The sequence below is a fragment of the Natator depressus genome, chromosome 5 (genome assembly GCF_965152275.1).
Source record: "Natator depressus isolate rNatDep1 chromosome 5, rNatDep2.hap1, whole genome shotgun sequence".
Lineage (NCBI taxonomy): Eukaryota > Metazoa > Chordata > Testudines > Cheloniidae > Natator > Natator depressus.
In genome coordinates this window covers 76999044-77013300 of record NC_134238.1, presented here as the reverse complement: position 1 = coordinate 77013300, position 14257 = coordinate 76999044, and the positions used below count along the sequence as shown (strand labels likewise).

The 14257-nt window shown below is 39.7% G+C and overlaps 1 protein-coding gene across 7 annotated transcripts in view; it reads right to left on the bottom strand.

The window, feature by feature from the left end:
* The window catches only part of CSNK1G3 (casein kinase 1 gamma 3), a 167896-nt gene extending 154859 nt beyond the window's left edge, over positions 1–13037 (bottom strand). Inside the window, exon 1 of one of the 7 annotated variants that reach the window (XM_074953035.1) lies at positions 12889–13037. The gene's annotated coding sequence lies outside the window, so the exon portion shown is untranslated. The remainder of the gene's footprint in view (positions 1–12888) is intronic. The other 6 variants (XM_074953036.1, XM_074953038.1, XM_074953034.1 and 3 more) reach the window with 6 other exon arrangements.
* Positions 13038–14257: the final 1220 nt, after the last annotated feature.

The window sequence follows — 14257 nt, the reverse complement described above, 5'->3', positions numbered from 1 at the left end:
TGAACACCTTCAGGCCATGTCTAGACCAGAAAAAAATAGGTCATGTCTTAAAAAAAAAAAAATAGTTAAAATGTGCTAAATGCCAATGCAGACTAGGTGAAGCCTAGGGCTGACCATGACTAGTAACATTTTTAATGTTAGTAAAATTTTAAATCCTGTCTATACTAGTGTTTAAAAAACAGGTTTTCTAACACAATTTATACAGAGTGGTAGCCACATTATTTTTTCATGTTCTCTGTGTATATATATCTTCCTACTGTATTTTCCACTGCATGCATCCAATGAAGAGGGCTTTAGCCCACGAAAGCTTATGCCCAAATAAATTTGTTTTTCTAAGTTGCCACAAGTACTCCTCATTTTTTTTGCTAACACAATTTAGGCAACCAACTTTTTTAGTCCATACATAGCTTTAGACAGTTGCTACTGCAGCGTTAGAACTTTGATTTTGCACAAGAGCATGGATCCAATAATGGAGAACAGTTTTACTGAATAACTTCAGAGAATACTAATATTTCTTCAAATCTGTAGATCACCTTTAGTATAAAGGTTACTTGATCCTTGCTAATGCACTTTCAGTTTAAACTTGAATAAAATACTATTAAAAACATTAAGACTGAAAACCAAAACATTGCAGAATAAGTGACGAAGTTAAAACGAAACATGTAATCTTAACTGCTTCGTTGGGCATAAGTATTACCATATAGTTTAATTACATGATAACATACTACTACTCCTCATACTACGATAATACACAATTTTCCTATAACTTTACAGCATCTAGTAAAATGAGAATTGGAGACGCCAATGAAATTGAAACTAGTTTCACACAGTAAATTTTAATTTGTCCTCAGTAAACACATTTCAACATTTCTCTTCTACAGACTTCCAGGAGCCTTCCCTCAGCACCTTTCTAGGTGCATGTGGAATTAAGCACCTCCTGAACAGGCCTTGTTTCAGGTAAAGTGCACTTCAGTGCACTTTTTAAATATGCATCTACCTCAGCTATGCATACAAGTGCACCACTTCCTTTCAGATCATTAGGAGCTTACTGAGAAAATCCTTTTCACAACCTAACAGCCATTTTCACCATATGTCTGCGAAATCAAACCAAATTTCCATATGAAAACAGACTTGTCAAGGACAGCATCAATACCAAATTTAAACTTTCTAATTCAGACTGTAGAGCTGTTCAAAACCACATCATCGGATTGTTTATTATACAGAAAATATTTGGCCCTTGCTATCCTAACTCAAAGATCAATGAAGCATTTTTCCTCAAGCTTACCATGAGAATTTCCATGCAGGCACAGGCCAACCCTGGAAAATTTCAACACAATAGATGAAAGCTTCAGAATTAAAATTAACCGAAAACAGAATTTAGAACTGAAATGCTTAATTATGTAAGCTTTCTAACAACTTTTGTGATGAGACCAAACTACCAGAAGGGAGTTCTAAAATCAGTGTCAGTCACCTTAAGCTGTAGCTCACGAAAGCTTATGCTCAAATAAATTGGTTAGTCTCTAAGGTGTCACTCGTACTCCTTTTCTTTTTGTGAATACAGACTAACACGGCTGCTACTCTGAAACCTTAACTCATCCTACTACATCTACATGCAACATAGACTCTATATTCTTATGTCACATCCCTCAACTAAGAATAATTTCCTGTAGTTTGTACAAAAAGCCTATAAGTGCACACTTAGGGCCAGATTCTACAAACACTTATGGATAAAAAATAACTTTATTCACAGGAGCAGCCCCACTGAAATCCACTGGTCCACTTGCATGAGAAAATTATTCACCTGAATAAGTACTGCAGAATTAAGCCTTTTTAAAAAAATTATACACTTCCAAGGCACAGACTATTTCATCTGCCAACCCACATAAATTTACATAATTTAATCCAAAATTACATTTAAAGTCCTCCAACACTTAATTGCTGTACATAATGTTTTCTAAATATATAATTAGTTCAAATTTTCAGAAACACACACATTTATTCTATTCTATGCGCCCTTTGTGCAGAAAAAAATTGTCAGTAAACTATATAATAAAAGAAAGTTTATTTAAACACTGAGATCTGTTGAGAGAAGAAAGTTTTACACTGATTTAGTTAAACTTGTGCAAACCCCTTTGTGGACATGGTTTAAGCTAAACTAAAATAACCAATTCCTAATCACTTTAAACTGAACAGGTTTAAAGCCAAAACAGGCGTGCACACAGACTTTTGCATTAGTTTAAAATCTCATTTTTAGTTAAATCATTGCAATGTTCTCATGTCAAGGTCTAAAGTTAAAACTTAGAAATTCAGAGATCTACCAAAGCCAAACTTTAGTATCCCAATTTGTCATGCCTAACTCTTTCCTTTTTAACATAGTATTTTCAGATCATCAATGATACATTGTCTCCTCTGAATTCTTTAATTGTTGCAGCGCAGGTCAAAGTTAAAACATTAAAGGCCAGCTCCACCACCTCTTTTACTCTACACAGCCCTATATCTGAAATATCAGAAGCAACATAAAAACCAGGATCCCAATACACCAAAGCCAATCATTTTCTCCAATGTCAGAAAAGGCACATCTCTCTCAAACAGGTTATAATGTCCAATGCCAAGTGAAAGTTAATGCTGAGTTAGCCAATACTACATCATGGATGCTCCATTTTCCTATAATGGTCACTGTACTACCAGTGTCATTACACAGCAAAGCAAATTAAAGTGTCTAGAACATCACATTAAAAAACTCTGCTTAAAAAAACCGCAAACTTGCAAAAATCAAACACTCAGGTTAGGAGGTGTAAAATGGGATTATCACCAGCTTCTACAGTACTTTTTTCACAAGTATGTTGGGAAGAGACAATCATTACTGTCTGAAATTCTGATACCATGATGAGCATCACAGAGAAGTCCACAAGGAAATTAATAATTCTGTGTTCCACGTAGGGTTTGGATGGTGTGAGGTAAATACAACATGGGGCCACACACATAATTGTGATGACAAAATAATATATTTCTACCCATTCAGTGAACACTGGCCATCCTGGGTACTGAATGAGCTGTGTGGATCCTGTGGGGAAAAAAATAGCACATGATCATGTAATCAGAGATCTTACCATCATGCATAGGAAAAAAGAGGACCAAAACTTAAAACTTGCGTGGGAAACCTTAATGTTGGCTTTCCCAACTTTTGAGTGCTTGACTTTGCAACCTTGCTATTCTTTGAACATAGAGTATCTGGCATTTTGTTTTTCAGTAATTCCTACATTTTTGGGAAGCAATCTGAAAAAAATCCCATCCGTGAATTTATACAGGCCCCTCACATGGATCATCAACAGTGATGGTACCTTGACAGACCTCTACCAGTTAAGCTAACAGTACAGTTGAAGGGTATTATGCTCTGAGGACCAGCCTTTAGGAGATGAGACACTTAACCAGTGTGTTTTACTGCTACTTACTGTCAGCAAAGGAATACTGGGACTCAAACTCTGGGTTCTACAGTAGACCCTCAAAGATACGAATACGAGAGTTACAGACTGACTGGTGAACCAGACACCACGTGAAACTGGAAGTAACCGATCAGGCAATAGCAGAGACCAAAAAAAAAAAAGGCAAATATTGTACTGTGCGGGTATTCCATACCCACACCCCCGGCACCCACTTACAGCCAGGAAGTGAAGATGCTGAGATTCGCAGGCAAAGCTGTGAGCCCCTGCTGCCAGCCCAAGGCAGCTGGAGCAGGAGCTGCGCTACTTTCCTGTAAATCATGGGTGCTATTTTCACATACATACCCCGCCTCCGGCTGAGGAGGGGTGCAGTGCTGTTCTCACACACACACACACACAAGCCAGGAGGGAGACGTGTTGTTTTCACCACCACCCCCCCACCTCAGCCGGGAGGGGGACACAAGCTTGCCCAGGCCGGAGAAAGAAGCTGCCTGCAAGGAAGCTGCCTAGCTGGAGTGTGAACTGCTGGAGCCGGAACTGCATTTTGTTCAGAGTTACAAACAGCCTCCTTTCCCAAGGTGTCCATAACTCTGAGGTTCTACTGTATTCCAGATTCGGGCAGGGAGTTCTCTGATAGTTACAGACCCTTCTGTTCCCATTCCAACAGCCTGCCCCTCTCCTAAACATGTTCCCACTTCACCTTTGTCCCCAGCATTGATGGCAAAGGACAGAGTCTCCCTCCTCTCAATTCCAGTGCTTAGTGCCCCAGAGTTCCCCAACACCCTGCAAGCAGTTGCAGAAAACATCTTGCTCAGCTCTAGAACCCTGGACTGGGGCATGCTCAATGTATATTGGATCTTTACAGAATTTAGCTGCCAAACTCTAAGAAGCCTCTACTAAGCATGTACAAGTAGAAATATTCTTAAAACTCATCCATATGTGGGAGGATTTTCATGGACCAGCAAAAGGCACCTCCTAAACCTGGGCTTTTTCATGTCAAGTTTCCAGTCCCTGCTTCAAAGCAGGGAGGTGCTAGAACTTCTCAATAAAACAGATGAGAGGTTCTGTTTTTTTTTTAAACTGTGATGAACCATGTACTTTTCCCTCAACTCACTCTCAGAGATAGCTCAATTTGATTTTGCTGAAATTTCAAAAATCAGCCAGGCACCTGGCATAGAAAGTTTAAGTCCAAACAGACAAAGCAACTGAAAACAGGCACTGACAATGGAAAGTGTTAGGCAATCTTAACTACAGGCATTGCTGCTCTGCCTACGATGAAAGGACCAGCAGAAAAAATGTGACTGATACACAACATTACAGGAAAAAAGCTGACAGAGTGAACTTCAAGTGAACTATAATTATCAGTTTCTGATGATGTCAAACAAGCAGCATGAAAATCAAATGGATCTTGACGTTATAAGAATCTCCAAGATCAGGGTGGATTTGATTTAAATCATGATCTAAATCACTAGTCAGAAAGACTCGATTTAATCATGGATTTTTACATAAAAGTGCATTCTTGTTGGTTGTTATAACATTAATACATATTCCTCACAGCTCAGAGATAGATGTAAGTTTCATTTTTAGAAGGTACACACTATACATTTTTGAAGTTATTTTGAAAACTTTTCAGATTAGTTTTACAGCTATTTTAGAAAATGAAAGATTGTTTGGTTATTTAATTTACCAAAAGTAATTGAAGCAGATATTTATGAAGTCTTTGGGAGATGAACTATCAAATATTTCGAGGATTTTCTTGCCATGTTGCATTAGGAGAAGATCATCACCAGACAGACATTTAAATTGTTTTATTTAACTAAAACAAAAACATTATGTAGTCTGGATTTTTTTTTCTTCAACAGCAAACATAATATTTTAACAAAAGAAGCACATGAATTTTTGAATTTAGTTAAATGTTCAAGTATCTTAAAATCAGGTATTTTTTTTAAATTGTTTTTAACTAAAATAGTTAAATGAAATATTTTTAAAAAAAATTAAAATTAACTATGTCAGCCAGGTCAACATGAGAAACTTAAAATATTGGCTTCTGCAGCTAACTCAGTCGTCTTCATCTTCATTTTCCAGTTTGTTCATAATCTGGAAAAGAAAAACAAGCTTTTCTGCTTTTTCAGGTCCCAAACGATTTCTCAATTTGGAATGAATTAGTCCAAAGGAAGAAAATATTCTTTCTACACCAGCAGAAGAAGCTACTGCTGTTAAAAGTGAGATCATCACTTCAACAGTCTCTGAATCCAAGTGCTGAAGTGACTTCCACCAGTTTACTGGTGACTTTCTTTAAAACATCATCAGCAAATATATATTTCTTGAATGGTTCTTATTCCCAAACTGGGTCTCTTTTACGGCCTGCTGCCATTATAGATTTTCCCTTCTAGTGAGAGAATGGTATGATAGATCTCAAATCAATGAAGGCTACACTCAGAAAGACCTCAAGACTTCTGGAATATGCTGCTCCAACAGTTTCACTTTTGTTTCTACTACCTGTCCCTCCCTTCTCACATTTATCTGCAGACTTCTTCTCCTTGTCCAGATCTATTCCGCCCCCAACCATCTTCTATTCATTGAACTTTTTGAAACTTTGCACTTTGAGAGAGAGATAAGGGATTGACTCTGTGCACACAAATTTGCAGAGGGACCAAGGGTTGAGGTCTGTTATTTCTCACCTCTATATATTATTTATTTAAAACCATTTTTGCTGTTAACAAGTATGTTATCTCTAGAGACAAATCCACAGTTTGAGAACTGCAAAATTAAGCATCTCTGATGGTATCTTCTAGACTGAGCACTGAGTCCCATTGGATGAGTAGATTGAAAGAGTAACAAATAATCTATACAGAAGCCCCTGGAACCCCATAAAATTGGGTCCCTAATCCATGAACTATTGGGACTCATTTACAAAACTTTTCTTAAACATTACATGAGTATATTGTCTCATACTATAGAATTAGAATTTATAATCCCTATTCCACGATGAGATATCTTTGTACTATAATGTATCTTAATTAAAACTATCTTTATATTGGATTTTTTGGATAAAATGCTTTGAGGAAAAAAACAAATTTTTTAAATCACTGATTTTTATCCACCCCGTCCAAGATGCATCTTCAGCCACAGCTTACCTATTTTAATTACGTATATGCTACCAACAGCACCAACAGTTGAACATCCCAACTGCTATCACTGAGTCTTCCACTCTTGCAACTCTAACCCCAGACCCTGAAATACTCAAAACACTTGTTATAACCTATTTGCATCAGAATGTCACACTTTGCAGTAGCTCCTATATTTAATCTTTTTTATATTAAAAGATTATGCAAAATAAACCTAATTAACTTTAGTAAAACAGTAAAATGTAAAAGGAATCACTGGCACCAAGTAAGCAAGCCAGAATCCTCCTTTATTTTAGCCAATTAGTCACTCAATGTATGAGAACCTTCTGAACATTCCATTTCAAAAGAACCCAGCATTACTGATGAGTGACTGGTCCTCTGCTGTTGAAGTCAATTGAAATCTTTCCACTGACTTCAGCAGGTTTTCGATCAGGCCCCTAAGACAAGCGCATAAGTTCTTTGCTGAATCAGGGCCTAAAACAGTTCTCTCACCTTCTCTTTCTAAAGTGTTAAGAACTTGTATTAAACTGAACTACAAGAGTAAATGTGAACTAAGCCTTTTTTTTTTTTTTTTTTTTTTTAACTAACACTGCCAATGTAAAGTCCTGATCCCACTGAAAACAAAGGGAATTTTGCCACTGGCTTCAATAGGATCAGGTTTTCACCCAGAATGTCTACTGATTTTAAGGAAAAACAAACTTTGAGCTTCAAAAAACCAATTACAACTTTGTACATTTCCTCTATATTTGAGACTAATTAAACAAAAATTAAACCTTGTCATAAATTACATCTCCTTTTCTTGATGAACAAAAAAATTCAAATGCAACCTAAACAGCTCAGAACTAGAGACTAAAAGTTTTTTAAGTCCCAAAAGGGTATCACAAGTTACATTTTAAAAAATGATAGCTAAGATCATCAAGTTAAAACTTACCAAAAAAAGCTTAGGAAGACAGACTTAATGTTTACCCTACCTTGTTTTTATTTCATCTGTTTATGAATTCTTTTGTGTTTATTAGTATTATTTATTGTTATACCATACCTGTAAATCCAAGTTGTATTATTTATTATCAAAAGCCAGAGATGGACAGATCTTAACCTATCAAGTCTGGAAACAAATACAAAATATAATTAGTGTTCGGGATCCTCACTCTCTACTGTGTTACATGAGTTTTAACCAGATCATCAGCTATCAGACCTCAGACCTGCCAAAGGCCCAAGGATAGAATATTTCCAGAACTTGAACCACAGCAGTTGAAAGAGGAAATCTTACATTTGAAGGGAAAGAAAAAGGCAATTTTGCAGCAGATCATTAAAATCAAAAACTTATATTCTAAATAGCTTTCAAATAGGTATTAGTGACAAATAAGAATGTTTAGTGGTCAGTGCATAGGCAAGGCAGTCAAAGGCACAAAATACACTATCATGCAGATTCAGCAATTTTTCAGATTTGGTGAAAGCTGATGTGGATATCCTCAATATATTTGAAAATCAATAATGGCATGGGGTGAAAAAAGTTTTATCATCATTTCAGCTTGTCGGCATCTTCATGCCTGACAGCACCGTGATTCAGTTATTAAGGTCATCAAATGAGTACCCCATCACATGTTCTGTCATTTTTAAGTGTTTTATACAATTATTTAAAAAGCTATTGGTATCAAAAAATACTTCATATCCTTCCACACGTAAAGTCAAGCTGTCTTCATTACCACAAGTTCACTGCACAGCCCTCAAAGGAAAATTTTAACTAACAGCTTAAAAAACACTAAGTTACTTAAGAACTTTTTCATACATAATGTTTTGATTTTATGAAGTGATATTTATTAACCTAAAAGACCAGGAAACAAGTGCCTTATACCCAGGACAGAGTGTGTTCCATGACTGCAAAGCTACAAAATTTGCTACAGAATCTGCCTGTTCCTGAAGCTGTACAGCAGATTCTAAACTTTCATTTAAAAAATTACTCTAACCCTTGCAGTCTTACAAATATGAACCACATGAAAACTGTTTCATAGTTGTCTTCCTAAGCCTGCAGACAGCCTGAAGCAATGGCTCTGAAAGATGTGAATTGCAATCAATCACCGCCAGCTTCTGATTAAATTCCCTCCTTTTTCCCCAAATGTGGAACCCCCGCTATCACTCCCCATTTACATTGGTTTGAGGCGCAACAAGTGAAAATCTGTGAAATACAGCAGTCGCATCAAACTGAAAGGCTTCAAATGTTGGAAGTAGAACTGATGGACAAAGGTTAGTAGGCAAACAGTAGGAGAGGCAGTCACTGGCGCATGAAAAAAGCAGCTGTGTCATATGAATCTAACTACCACACTCAGTATGTGAATTTTCTAACACAGTTACGTTTAAATATCCTCCCTGCAACCTATGTCATAAAGCTCACTGCGCTATCATCAACTGATGTGCAGGTTCAAGTAAAGACAATTCTCTGACCCATTATTCATCTGCTTTTATAAAGCTTCCTTTTGTTTCTATTCCTTTACAATGAAAGCTATCGCCTAAACATAGGGCAGCAAACGAACACTAGCAGTATCAGTAGCTAAATGCACGTGCGTGTGTTTGGTTTTTTTTACAGTACAATACTGAAGATGAATATTTATATACATCAAATAGCAGCTAGATCTGGAAAGTATCTACAGTAGAACCTCTGAGTTACGAACACCACGGAAACGAAGGTTGTGCATAACTTTGACCAAACGTTATGGTTGTTCTTTCAAAAGTTTACAACTGAACACTGACTTAATACAGCTTTGAAACTTTACTATGTAGAAGAAAAATGCTGCTTTTAACCATCTTAATTTAAATGAAACAAGCACAGTAAGTTTCCTTGCCTTGTCAAATCTTTTTTTTTTTAATTTCCATTTTTTTAGTAGTTTACATTTAACACAGTACTGTACTTGCTTTTTTCTTTTTTCCTTTTTTTTTTTTTGGGGGGGGGGGGGGAAGGTGCATATCTGCTGCTGCCTGATTGCATATTTCCAGTTCCAAATAAGGTGTGTGGTTGACTGGTCAGTTCATAACTGGTGTTTGTAACTCTGAGGTTCTACTGTACTTTGTATTGAAGATGACTGCCATTACCCACTGGTAACTATGCTGCTACATCTCAATTTCTTGTATTATAAATTTTAACATTCACAAGATATATAATTTAAGCACACGCATATAGTGGCATTCTGTTTAAAAATACCCGGTAAAGGAATAAGTTTGCAAAAAAATGTGTAATTATAGTGAAGACTTGTTTAAAAAAATATTTCAATACATAAAGAGATAAAATGCTGTTCATCTGACCTGGTAAAATAATTAAGTAGGTAGATTAACAGATTTTATGCATATCAAAATTCTTCAATACCTGTTAAAGGTTTTTTTGTGCAAAATAGTTATCCATTTACTTTTTGGATACCAAAACACTATTACATTTACCATTATAAAGATACAAAGCAAATGAGCCAAAAAAATCTGGCTCATCATGTTTTTGAGTACTCAGCTCACAGTATTTTACTATTCACTATTAAAGCATCTGTCAATTGATTGGATGCTGAACTGAAGGTGTAAAGCATTTTGAGCTTCTGTAACAAACAGGAACTAAGATTGACAACAATACTGCAACAGAGATTGATGTTTCCATTTTCCAGATGAGGAAACAGAGGCACTGAAGCTGGCTCAGACCAATGTAGAACCCATATATTCTGTCTACTAGCTCTGTACTTTAAACCACAAGCCCATCTCTCCAGACTACTTTCTTACTATCCTATTTCCACAGAGCTAAGATTTAATAGAGCCGTTCATTTTAACTGAAGAAGAAAATATTAATAGATGTTTACTTAGGCTACCAATCCATTTACACACATGCTACAAAAATAAACATGTGACAATTAGCTGAATATTTGCCTCAATTTTTCACATTTAATAATCTGAGGAAAGCCAACTGCATACATCTCTAAAATCATAAGTAAATCAATAACAAAATGTGAAAGATACACAAATATACACCTTAGACTGAATGAATTATAGATTGTCGTCATTGCACCTCTCGCTTTTGCTTGCTCTTGTAGTTTAGATTTGTGGTTTCCCAGCAATCTAACTATTAACATGCAAGACTCCCAGATTCATTGCAAACTTTGAGTTCCATCATGTCAATTTTGTTCTTCACATGGTTTGTGGTCACTCTTATAACTGCAATAGTAACTTTGTATCCCATTTCAAAATAACAGTTTAAAAAATAAAAATCAAAGTTAAGTGATAAGAAACAGCTTAACTTTTTTTTTTTTTTTGAGAAGTGTAAAACAGTCCTTTAAGTGGGAATGAACTACACTGTGCTACAACTTTTTTTTTTTTTCCATTAAACGCTACAGCTACCCCGCTAGAGGCAGGCATTTAAAATTATTAAACACCATTTTGCAACTGATCAGTATACTGTTCTTCAGCATAATTATTTCTGTAATTTGATACCTCTGGAAAATGTAGTAGGCAACAACTACTTCCACTTCGCTCTTCAACCTGGATGATCTACCCTTAATATACCTGGGTCCTAATAAACACATACTAATTCTGTGTGGCTCAAGACTTAAGAATTTTTTTAAATCAGGATATGATTCTGCAAAACAAGTTTGGGGCTTCTTTTTTATTTTAAAAGAAATACAAATAAAACACTTTGACCCCAGAACACCTAGATATTACAAGTTGGTTACAAATATCCCCTGGAGTTACTTAATCCAGCTATTTTCTAAAAATAAAGATGGATATTGCAACAATCCTATGTTTACAAATGCAAGCTTCCTCAATATGCACTTAAGAATTTTTTATGTTTTGGTATCTTGTACTGCCAAGATTAGAGAAAAACGCTAACCATATTACTCCTGCCAAAAGTTATTACAGGACAACCTAAGAAATAGTGAAACATGATCACAATGAATCAAATTAGCATTGTAGCAAGCAGATAACTGGACTGGCAAGAGGGCCTTTTTCCAAAGGTAAGTTTATTTTGTGGGAGAAGTGTTAAGTTGTCATCAAAAATCTGACCTGCAATTATTCAGGATCAGGCAGATAAGTAGAAACCTGACTGCCCATGAATGTTTTCATCTTGGTCCAGCCCTAAAAATACTGACTCCCAAAACAAATATTTTTGAACATAGAACTCAAAGCATTAACATGGTACATGACATCTGATTAATTCTGCTTTCTTATTCTTAAATGACCCAGCTAGGGTCTTTTAAAAAGGTGGTCACTTTGAAATTAGAGGTTTAAAAAAAAAAAAAAATCAGTGAATTAAAAAAAAGACAAGTTCACAGAACCCCTGTTTACTAAAGTTAATGGGGACTTTTTAAAACATCAACACTAGCTCACTTGGACTCGTTTTACTGTACACTCAACAACCTAATATAATGTACTTAACACAGTCCTACAGACAGAAAATATTAACCTACTCCCACAAAAACAGATCATTTCTTGGATATTATTAGTTATCAGTAGTATGCAATGAATGATTAAAGTCATGAAAGGAAAAGTAAGTCAGTAATGCTTCTCTAGTAGTAATAATAAATAGAATGGAGTTAGAGGATACAGAATGACTTTTGCACCAAACAGTAAACAAAGCAAAAGAAGTACTGAGGTCTAACCATTCGATCACCTTATTACACCAAGCTGGGAAGGGCTACGCACAACACACGGCAGTGCCAGCAACAATAGCGATATACTCCCCACAGAGTTTTAAATCTGGATTCTGGTCTGTTGAGCCGTGTCCCTTCATGGATGAGATTAGACTCCCGACTCCCTCCTGGCTCGGGGAGTCAAGCCGAGATTCCCCCCCCACACACGCCTCTTCCACGAGGACAGAGGTGTCTCTGTGTCATTTCCACCCTCGTGTAAGAGGAGCACTCAGGCAGACAAACACAGCGAAGCAACACGCTGGGGGTGCTTGTTGAGTCACAACCAGACGATCATGCCCTACTCCCTCCCACCCCAGAACACAACCAACCTCCCTCCCAGCGCCCGCATACGCACGCCCCCCGCCACACAATACACGCTCTCCACCCGGCCCCAGCTACCTCCTCGTCCGCAGCCTCCGCCCGCCCTACCGAGGCGCTGCCCACGCCGAGCTTGTTTCTAAGCAAGCGCCCCACGTCACAGACACCGGGCGAGTCCCCCGATCGCAGCCCTCCGCTCGTCGCTTAGCCCACACGCCCGGCTCCCCTGCGCACACAGAGCCTGCGACCCCCGCCGCCCCCGCAGCCGCCTGGCTCCGAGCCGGGGAAGCGGCGCTGGCCTCGGGCGGCCGGCATGCGAGTCACACCCCGGGGCAGAAGGGCAGTTACCTCCCGGGCACTTGGGGCAGGAGACGCCGCCGCTGCAGGGGGCGGAGAGAAGCCGGCTCTGTAGGCGCCGCTCCCAGGCGCCGAGAGCTCGCTGGGGCAGTCCGGACGGCGGCGAGTGCCCCCAGCGCGCTGACCCTTTCGGATCCTGCCCGGCCGCCCTCCCCGCCTGCGGTGCGAGCGGAAAAAATGGGGTCAGAGGGGGAGGGCGCAGCCCGAGAGGGGTTCCGAGTCAGAGGCAAACGGCGGCGGAAACCGCCCCGGCTGTAGCTGCTGCGGCGGCGACACACACACACACACACACAGCGCACGCCCCTTCCCGCCCCGCCCAGCAGGCGGGGCTAACCGAGACCGGCAGGAGGGCGGGACGCGGACTCTAGCGCAGGAACAAGCCGAAGGAAAGCGAGGGGGTGTAGAGAAGGGAAGGAAAAGGGCGGGGGCACATGAGGCCACGCTCGCAGGTGGGCGGGGCCTGAATGACACGAGGAAGGAGGGAAAATGTGATTGGAGAAAGTAGGGAAACCTGGACGGTCTCAGGAGCCACCTCTTTTCCAAGACTGCCTTTTCTACTAGAGAGCGACAGGCCTCTCAGCCAATCAGCGCAGAGACCGGTGGAATTGGGAACAAGCCAATAAGAAGCGTTGGGTGACTCGCGAGATCGCGGACTCAACCGCTTCAATAAAACGCGGGGTCTGTACTATAAGCGGCTCCAGGGGATCACGCCCCGCCCCGCTCTGGCCTCGCCTGGCCCCTGGAGCAGCCACCCGCCGGCGGCAGGCTGCGCTGCCCACGCCTTGCGGAGGGGCGTCTTTGCTGTGGGCGTCGTTCCCGTCAGCGCAGGCAGCTCTCTTCTATCGCTGCCGGGAGCTGCGGGCACCCGCGTCCCGGCACCTCCCGTAGGAGACTTGCAGCTGTCCCGTGAAACACCTGCAGTGCCAGCTGCTGGGTTGCGAAGATCAGTTTGGAAACGTGATGGAAAATAAGAAGGGCCATTGGGTTGTGGAAGGAAGAACCGCCATGTTGGGTCTGGCCAATGGGCCTCCAGCTCAGTCGCCGCTTTTTGACTGGGGTCAGGGCCTGATGCCTCTCAGGGAATGAACTGAACAGGGCAATTCGCAAGTGAGCCATCCCCTGCTATCGAGTCCCAGCTTCTCGTAGTCCGGTTTAGGGGCCTCCAGGGGCATGGGATTGTTTCTCTGACCATCTTGGCTATTAGCTATTGATGGACCTGTCCTCCGTGAATATACCTAAGCCTTTTTTTGAACCCAAGTTAGACTTTTGGCCTTTGCAACATTTCCTGGCCACCAGTTCCGCAGGTTGACTGTGTGTTGTGTGAAGTACTTCCTTGTGTTGGTTTAATCTGCTGTTAACT